Raw genomic sequence first — 9,449 nt, 5'->3', positions numbered from 1 at the left:
TTATGGGGAACAGTTGTGTGGTAGAGGAGGCAAATGAGGAGGTTGTGGTCAGATAGAGGGATTTCAAAGAAGTTAAGTGACTTGCCCTGGGTCACTGAGCAGGCAAGAGGTGGATCTGGGATTAGAACCCAGGTCTTCTGGCTCCCAGGCCCATGCTCTGTCACTAGTCCACATTACTCTTCATAAATGCTTCTCATATCTGCACAAGTTCTTTGGAGAAGCGGGCCTGCTTTAGCTCGATGTGACCAGTCTTTGGAAAATCACGTGTCTGGGTCTATCCCGCTTCAGTGTGTAATGAAGGAATAGTTTCGGAGTGAGGACTTTCGCACTCCCTCATGAGCCTCCATTATATCTGAAGTGATGGGCCAAACCCAAGACCCAGGAGAGATGGCAAGTTTCTCTTTGTTTTTGCAGAGGGGATGGTCTGTCCTCTCGCTGATCCTCCATAGCTGATTAGAAAAATAAACAAAATTCAGTCAGTACCGCAAAGACCCCTTTCTTTTCTTATTCTTAAATAGTCTATCGAGTAAATGATGTCTTAAAGCATAATCTAGACTAAGAACCTCTCTAGACTGAAGGGTCCTTGTGGGCAAACAGTACACATTCAGTAAGAACCATTGGCTGATCGACTGATAATCTGGTTTCCAATAAACCAGTAGTTTAAAATTCTGTTTTCTTCTCCCTTCCCTTTTCAGCCTCAGATATTTGACTCAGTAAAATTCAAAAGCACAGGACAGCCCGAGATTACAGCACTTGGGATTGGGTACCCTGTTTGTGGATTATTCAGACATGATTTCTCCTAGGGGCATTTTCCCACCTATTATTGGTGGCCCTGTTTGGGGGAGGTGGGGAGGGCAGACTGGGTGGGAGACACTGAGGAGGGAATCTGAGCAGCAATGTGGACTAATGGAAAGAGCCCAGGCATGGGAGTCAGAAGACCTGGGTTCTAATTCCAGCTCTACCATTTGTCTTTGTGACTTTGGGCAAGTCGCTTAATTTCTCTGTACTCAGTTACCTCATCACCTCATCTCCAAAATGGGGATTAAGGCAATGAGCCCCACATGGGACATGGGCTGTGTCCAACCTGATTATCTTGTATCTACCCCAGTGCTTAGTACAGAGCCTGGCACATAGTAAGCACTTAAATATCATTCAAAAAAAATTGGGCCAAGGAGTTGAAATTGGTGAGCAATTCAGATAAAAGATCAGATGGAAGGGGGTTGCAACTACTGAGGAAACTGGGTTTTTTGATGACCTGTGATTTCACTGCCTCATGCTCTCTCTCACTGGGCCTGAAAGTCAGAAGGTCAAGGGTTCTAATCCCAGCTCTGCCACTTCTCTGCTGTGTGATCTTGGGCAAGTCATTTCACTTCTCTGGGCCTCTGTTACCTCAGCTGTAAAATAGGGATCGAGAGTGTGAGCCCCACATGGGACAAGGACTGTGTCCAACCCAATTTGCTTGTGTCCACCCCAGCACTTAGTACAGTGCCCGGCACACAGTAAGCACTTAAACACCACAATTATTATTACCACCATCACTGCAGGGAGTGAACTGTAATAGTAATCGTATGGGAAAATTTTGAGTGTGGGGAAAATGTACATGGAACAAAAATGCCAAATGAAAGTGTGGACTTTGTCTTTTTTTTTTTTTTGAAAAAACGAAAAGTGTATGACATAGCCAACTTACCAGTCATCTACAAACTATTCATGATTAACTGTGAAAATGAACTTTCCCCTCATCACAACTCTCCACATGTGGCTGGTTTTACCATGTCCTACTGAGCTGTTGAGTCATCCCTCAACCAACCTATTTGAGTCTAGCTAATAAAAGTCTCTAAAAAAACATGCACACTCTTTGCAGCAACCAGCCCAAGCTGCAGAGAGGTGGTAGAGACAGTGTGTCAATCCCAATAGCCAAGCCATGGGGTTTCACTTACAGTGGCATTTCCCCACATCCTCTGTGGTCCAGATATAATGAATGCCTGTTTCTTTATATTGATTTTCAAAAGCCACTTTGAGGCCTCGTCCCACCCCGATGTTTGAATGTTAGTCTGGAGGGGAATCCCTGAAGAAATATGGTTGCATTTGACTTTTGGGCCATCTGAGGGGGTTGGGGGCTGCGAGACAACATCTTATCTACCTTCCTCAGGGTGAAACAATCAATAGTATTTGTGGAGCGCTTACTGTGTCCAGAGTACTAATCTGTTTCAGAGAGTACAATAAAACAGAGCACACAATGAGCAAAATGGCAAGAGAGGAAGGACTCAGCTTGGGGGTATCTAAGGGACATCTGAAGTAAGTTGGGATGTGCTGTGTCACCAGAGAGACCTGCACTACAAAAAAGGTATCTCTAACTGATGGTATTTATTAAGCACCAGCTGAGTTCAGAGCATGAAGAAACGTGGCTCAGTGGAAAGAGCACGGGTTTGGGAGTCAGCGTTCGTGGGGTCGTGGGTTCTAACCCCAGCTCTGCCACTTGTCAGCTGGGTGACTTTGGGCAAGTCACTTGACTTCTCTGTGCCTCAGTTACCTCATCTGTAAAATGGGGCTGAGGACAGAGCCCCACGTGGGACAGACCTGATTACCCTGTAACTACCCCAGTGCTTAGAACAATGCTTGGCACATAGTAAGCATTTAACAAAAACCATCATTATCACTGTATCAATCAATGGTATGTATTGAGCACTCATAGTGACAGAGCACTGAACTGAGTGCATAGGATAAGATGACAAGATCCCTGCCTTCAAGGAGTTTAAAATCTAGTGAGAGATATTAAAATAAATTACAAATAGGAAAATCCACCAGGCATAAGGAAATACGTGCTTAAGGGCTTGGGAGAGTACAACAGAAGCACAACACAGGCCTCCTGCCCAATAGAGGCTTACCATCTAATGCGGTCACAGGAAGACCAGAAACCAAAATTATTTTTAAATTGGGAAAGAGGAAGAACAAGGATAGAAGAAACTGACTGACAAAAATTATTTACAAAAAAAGGGGAGGAGGAGGAGGAGGAACAAAGATAGAATGGGAAGTAGAATAAGAGAATAGGATTGATGAAAGAGCTGAATATCTGACTGTGCAAAGGTACCTACAAACTGAGGATCAGAATTAAATGTGTGCAAGCTAAGGGACACTGGAAGGTTCATTCACTCAATTGTATTTATTGAGCGCTCATTGTGTGCACAGCACTGTACACTAAGCTCTTGGCAAGTACAATTGGGCAACAGATAGAGAAAATCCCTATCCAACAATGGGCTCACAGTCTAGAAGGGGGGGAAACAGACAACAAAACAAGTAGACAGGCATCAATAGCATCACAATAAAATTATAGATATATAGACTTTAATAAAACAGAACAATAAATATGTACCTATTATACAGAAGTGCTGTGGGGCAAGAAGCGGGTAGAGCAGAGGGAGGGGATAGAGGCCATGGGGAAGGGAGGAGAAGCGGAGGAAAAGGGGGGCTCACTGCAAAGGCCTCCTGGAGGAAGTGAACTTTCAAGTAGGGCCTTGAAGGGGGAAAGTGAGCTACTTTGGCGGATGTGAGGAGGGAGGGCGTTCCAGGCCAGAGGTAGGACGTGGGCCAGGGGTCGATGGTGGGATAGACGAGAATGAGGCACGGTGACATGACTGTGGTGGTGTGGCTGAAGAAGATTACCCTAGTGCACCCTCATCCCCACAAGCATTGGGGTTTTGGAGAAAGAAGTGGCCTACGAGTACAGAACTTGTCTGCCTGCTCCTTTCACTTTAAAGAAGCAGCGTGACCCAGTGGATAGATCTCTGCCCTGGGAGTCAGAAGGACTGCCATTTGACTGCATGCGTGATCTTGGGGAAGTCACTTGGGCAAGTCACTTGACTCCTCTGGGCCTCAGTTACCTCATCTGTAAAATGTGGAATAAGACTGTGATCCCCATGTGGGACAGGGTCTGTGTCCAACTCAATTTGCCTGTATCCACCCCAGTCCTAAGTACAGAGTCTGGCAAGAGTAAGCATTTAACAAATACCATCATTATTATGATTATTATTATCATTAATCCAGGCAGTGATCAGGTCGGCACGGAAGGAAGTTGGGGGTGAGGGACAGAAATAGGTATGACAGGCAGGAAGTTCTCTCCCCTTAGATGGCATGTGACATCTGAAGATCCCCAACAATGGCAGGTCCTAGGGAACTGCTCCTGGTACTATTAATCAATAGGATTTATTGAGTGCTTACTGTGTGCAGAGCACTGTACTAAGCGCTTGCTAAAATACCAAACAATAGAGTTGGCAATCATGATCCCTGCCCACAAGGTGCAGAAAGTCTACAGGGACAAACATTAAAATAAGTAGGGGAAGTGGTACAAGTAGGGGAAATGGTAGAGTATTACGGATATGTACATAAGTGCTGGGGCTGGAGTCAGTATAAAGGAAGCTAAGGGGTACACGCCAAGCACATAGGTGATAAATGGGGAAGGTGGCTAGGGGAACTGAGGGCTTACTATAGTGACCGAATCCAGGACCCCTAAAAATCCAAGTTTGGAGGGGTCCAAGTTTGCCATACCCCCAAGTATGTGAGTGGCTGCCTGTCAAGGGGATGGGCCTGGATCATCTCTCCCTAAAACCCCATCTCCACCAGGAATCAGTGTTCAAAGCACTGTATTCAATACTTGGGAGAGCGATAATGATGATAATTACGGTATTTGTTAAGGGCTTACTATGTACCAGGCAGTGTACTCAGCTCTGGGGTGGATACAGGCAAATTGGGTTGGATACAGTCCCTGTCCCACATACTCTCAATCCCCATTTTACAGATGAGGTAACTGAGGCACAGAGAAACAAAGTGAAGCTAGAGAAGCAGCGTGGCTCAGTGGAAAGAGCCCGGGCTTGGGAGTCAGAGGTCATGGATTCGAATCCCAGCTCTGCCACTTGTCAGCTGTGTGACTGTGGGCAAGTCACTTGACTTCTCGGTCCCTCAGTTACCTCATCTGTGAAATGGGGATTAACTGTGAGCCTCACGTGGGACAACCTGATTACCCTGTATCTACCCCAGCACTTAGAACAGTGTTCTGCACATAGTAAGTGCTTAACAAATACCAACATTACTAAGTGAAGTGACTTGCCCAAGGTCACACAATAGTTGAGTTCCTCAAGGGTCAGTTCTTGGCCCTCTTCGGTTCTCCATCTATACTCACTCCCTTGGTGAACTCATTCGCTCCCACAGCTTCAACTATCATCTCTAGGCAGATGACACCCAAATCTATATCTCCTCCCCTGGTTCTCCCTCCCTCCAGGCTCGCATCTCCTCCTACCCTCAGGACATCTCCACCTGGATGTCTGCCCACCATCTAAAACTCAACCTGTCCAAGACTGAACTCCTCATCTTCCCTCCCAAACTCTGTCCTCTCCCTGACTTCCCCATCACTGTGGACGGCACTATCACCCTTCCCGTCTCATAGGCCCGCAACCTCGGTGTAACCCTTGACTTTGCTCTCTCTTTCACCCCACACATCCAATCCGTCACCAACACCTGCCGGTCTCACCTTCACAACATCGCCAAGATCCGCCCTTTCCTTTCCATTCAAACTGCTACCTCGCTGGTACAATCTCTCATCATGTCCTGACTGGATTACTGCATCAGCATCTTTTCTGATCTCCCATCCTCCTGTCTCTCCCCGCTTCAGTCCATACTTTGCTGCCCAGATTATCTTTCTACAGAAACACTCTGGGCATGTCACTTCCCTCCTCGGAAACCTCCAGTGGTTGCCTATCAACCTTCGCATGAAACAAAAACTCCTCACTCTAGGCTTCAAAATTCTCCATCCCCTGGCCCGCTCCTACCTCACCTCCCTTCTCTCCTTCTACAGCCCAGCCCACACACTCCGCTCCTCTGCCATCGCTAACCTCCTCACTGGGCCACCTTCTCGTTTGTCCCACCATCGACGCCTGGCCCACATCCTCCTGCTATCCCGGAATGTCCTCCCTCCTCACCTCCGCCAAACTAACTCTCTTCCCCTCTTCCAGGCCCTACTGAGAGTTCACCTTCTCCAGGAGGCCTTCCCAGATCGAACCCCCCTTTCCCTCTGCTCCTTCTCCCCTCGCCATCACCCCGACTCCCTCCCTCTGCTCTACCCCCTTGCCCCCACCCACAGCACTTGTGTACGTATGTGCAAGCTACTTATTCCATTTATTTTATTAGTGATGTGTATGTCTATCCCCCGATTAGACTGTAAGCCCGTCAAACGGCAGGGACTGTCTCTATCTGTTGCCGACTTGTTCATTCCAAGCGCTTAGTACAGTGCTCTGCACATAGTAAGCGCTCCATAAATACTATTGAATGAATGAATGAATATAATTCTATTTATTTCATTCATTCATCAATAGTATTTATGGAGCGCTTACTATGTGCAGAGCACTGTACTAAGCACTTGGAATGTACAATTTGGCAACAGAGAGAGACAATTTCGATGCTATTGATGCTTGTCTACTTCATTCAGTTGTATTTATTGAGCGCTTAGTATGTGCACAGCACTGTCCTAAGCGCTTGGAATGTACAATTCAGCCATAGATCGAGACAATCCCCGCCCAATAACTTCTACTTCTACACAGAATAACATCTACGAGAAGCAGCATGGCTCAGGGGAAAGAGCCCGGGTTTGGGAGTCAGAGGTCGTGGGTTCTAATCCCAACTTCACCACTTGTCAGCTGTGTGTCTTTGGTCAAGCCACTTGACTTCTCTGTGCCTCAGTTACCTCATCTGCAAAATGGGGGTTAAGACTGTGAGCCCCATGTGGGAAAACCTGATTACCTTGGATCTTCCCCAGCGCTTCGAACAGTGCTCTGCACACAGTAAACTCTTAACAAATACCAACATTATTATTATAGTAAGCGCTTAACAGCTACCAACATTATTATTATTATTCTGACTCCCAGGGCAGTGACCTATCCTCTGGGCCCCCCTGCTTCTCCCTAAAGGAGCAGGCAGACAAGCTGTGCACTCAGTAGGCCCCTTTCTCCAAAAACCCGAGGCTTGGGGGGCACTAGTGGTGCGCGCAGGGTAAGGCTCATGGAAAGAGCCCGGGCTCGGGAGTCAGAGGTCATGGATTTGAATTCAGGCTCCACCGCTTGCCAGCTGTGTGACCCTGGGCACGTCACTTCATTTCTCTGTGCCTCAGTTCTCTCATCTGGAAAACGGGGATGAAGACTGTGAGCCCCACGTGGGACAACCTGAGTACCCTGTATCTACCCCAGTGCTTCGAACAGTGCTCGGCACATAGTAAGCGCTTGACAAATACCAACAGTATTATTATTATAGTAAGCGCTTAACAGCTACCAATACTATTATTATTATGACTCCCAGGGCAGTGACCTATCCATGGGGCCCCGCTGCTTCTCTCTAAAGGAGCAGGCAGACAAGCTCTGCACTAGTAGGCCCCTTCTTTCTCCAAAAAGCCCACGTTTGGGGGGACCAGGGGGCACTAGTGGTGCACGCAGGGTAATTGCTGATTATCCTGGATCTATCCCAGCGCTTAGAACAGTGCTTGGCACATAGTAAGCGCTTAACAAATACCGACATTATTATTATTATTATTATTCTGACTCCCAGAGCAGTGACCTATCCATGGGGCCCCCCTGCTTCTCTCTGAAGGAGCACGCGGACAAGCTCTGCACTCAGTAGGCCCCTTCTCTCTCCAAAACCCCCAGGCTTGTGGGGGACAAGAGGGCACTAGTGGTGCGCGCAGGGTAAGGCTCATGGAAAGAGCCCAGGCTTGGGAGTCAGAGGTCGTGGGTTCGAATTCAGGTTCCACCGCTTGCCAGCTGTGTGACCCTGGGCACGTTACTTCACTTCTCTGTGCCTCAGTTCCCTCATCTGGAAAACAGGGATGAAGACTGTGAGCCCCACGTGGGACAACCTGATTACCCCGTATCTACTACAGCGCTTAGAACAGTGCTTGGCACATAGTAAGCGCTTAACAGCTACCAACATTATTATTATTATTTTTATTCTGACTCCCAGGGCAGTGACCTATTCACAGGGCCCTGCTGCTTCTCTCTAAAGGAGCAGGCAGACAAGCTATGCACTCAGTAGGCCCCTTCTTTCTCCAAAAACCCAAGGCTTGGGGGGACGAGGGGGCACCAGTGGTGCGCACAGGGTAATTGCTGGTTACCCTAGATCTACCCCAGCATTTCGAACAGTGCTTGGCACATAGTAAGAGCTTGAACACCAACATCATTATTATTATTATTATTATTCAGACTCCCATGGCAGTGACCTATCCACGGGCCCCCCCTGTTTCTCTCTAAAGGAGCAGGTGGACAAGCTGTGCACTCAGTAGGCCCCTTCTTTCTCCAAAATCCCCAGACTTGGGGGGACGAGGGGGCAGTAGTGGTGCGTGCAGGATAAGCGCTGATTACCCTGGATCTACCCCAGCACTTCGAACAGTGCTCTGCACACAGTAAGTGCTTAAATACCAACATTATTATTATTATTGTTATTCAGACTCCCAGGGCAGTGACCTATCCATGCCCCCCCCGACCCCGCTTCTCTCTAAAGGAGCAGGAAAGACAAGCTGTGCACTTAGTAGGCCCCTTCTTTCTCCAAAAACCCCTGACCTGGGGGGACGAGGGGGTACTAGTGGTGCAAGCAGGGTAACCCTGGATCTCCCCCAGCGCTTCGAACAGTGCTCTGCACATAGTAAGCGCTTAAATCTCAACATTATCATCATTCAGACTCCCAGGGCAGTGACCTCTCCACGGGCCACCCCTACTTCTCTCTGAAGGAGCAGAAAAGACAAGCTGTACACTTAGTAGGCCCCTTCCGTCTCCAAAAACCCCAGACTCGGGGGGACGAGGGGGTAACTAGTGGTGTGCACAGGGTAACCCCGGATCTACCCCAGCGCTTCGAACAGTGCTCTGCACATGGTAAGTGCTTAAATACCAACATTATTATTATCATTCAGACTCCCAGGGCAGTGACCTATCCACGGGCCCCCCTGTGCAGTCAGAAGGCCCCTTCCGTCTCCAAAAACCCCAGACTTGGGGGGACGAGGGGGTAACTAGCGGTGCGCGCAGGGTAACCCCAGATCTACCCCAGCACTTCGAACATGGTAAGCGCTTAAATACCAACATTATTATTATCATTCAGACTCCCAGGGCAGTGACCTCTCCACGGGCCCCCCCCGTGCAGTCAGTAGGCCCCTTCCGTCTCCAAAAACCCCAGACTTGGGGGGACGAGGGGGTAAGTAGCGGTGCGCGCAGGGTAACCGCGGATCTCCCCCCGCGCTTCGAACAGTGCTCTGCACATGGTAAGCGCTTAAATACCGACATTATTATTATCATTCAGACTGCCAGGGCAGTGACCTCTCCACGGGCCCCCCTGCTTCTCTCTGAAGGAGCAGGCGGACAAGCTGTGCAGTCCGCAGGCCCCTTCCGTCTCCAAACCCCCCAGGCTTCGGTGGTGCGCGCAGGGTG

Source organism: Ornithorhynchus anatinus, chromosome 1 (assembly GCF_004115215.2).
Source record: "Ornithorhynchus anatinus isolate Pmale09 chromosome 1, mOrnAna1.pri.v4, whole genome shotgun sequence".
Classification (NCBI taxonomy): Eukaryota; Metazoa; Chordata; class Mammalia; order Monotremata; family Ornithorhynchidae; genus Ornithorhynchus; species Ornithorhynchus anatinus.
This window is presented reverse-complemented; position numbering follows the sequence as displayed.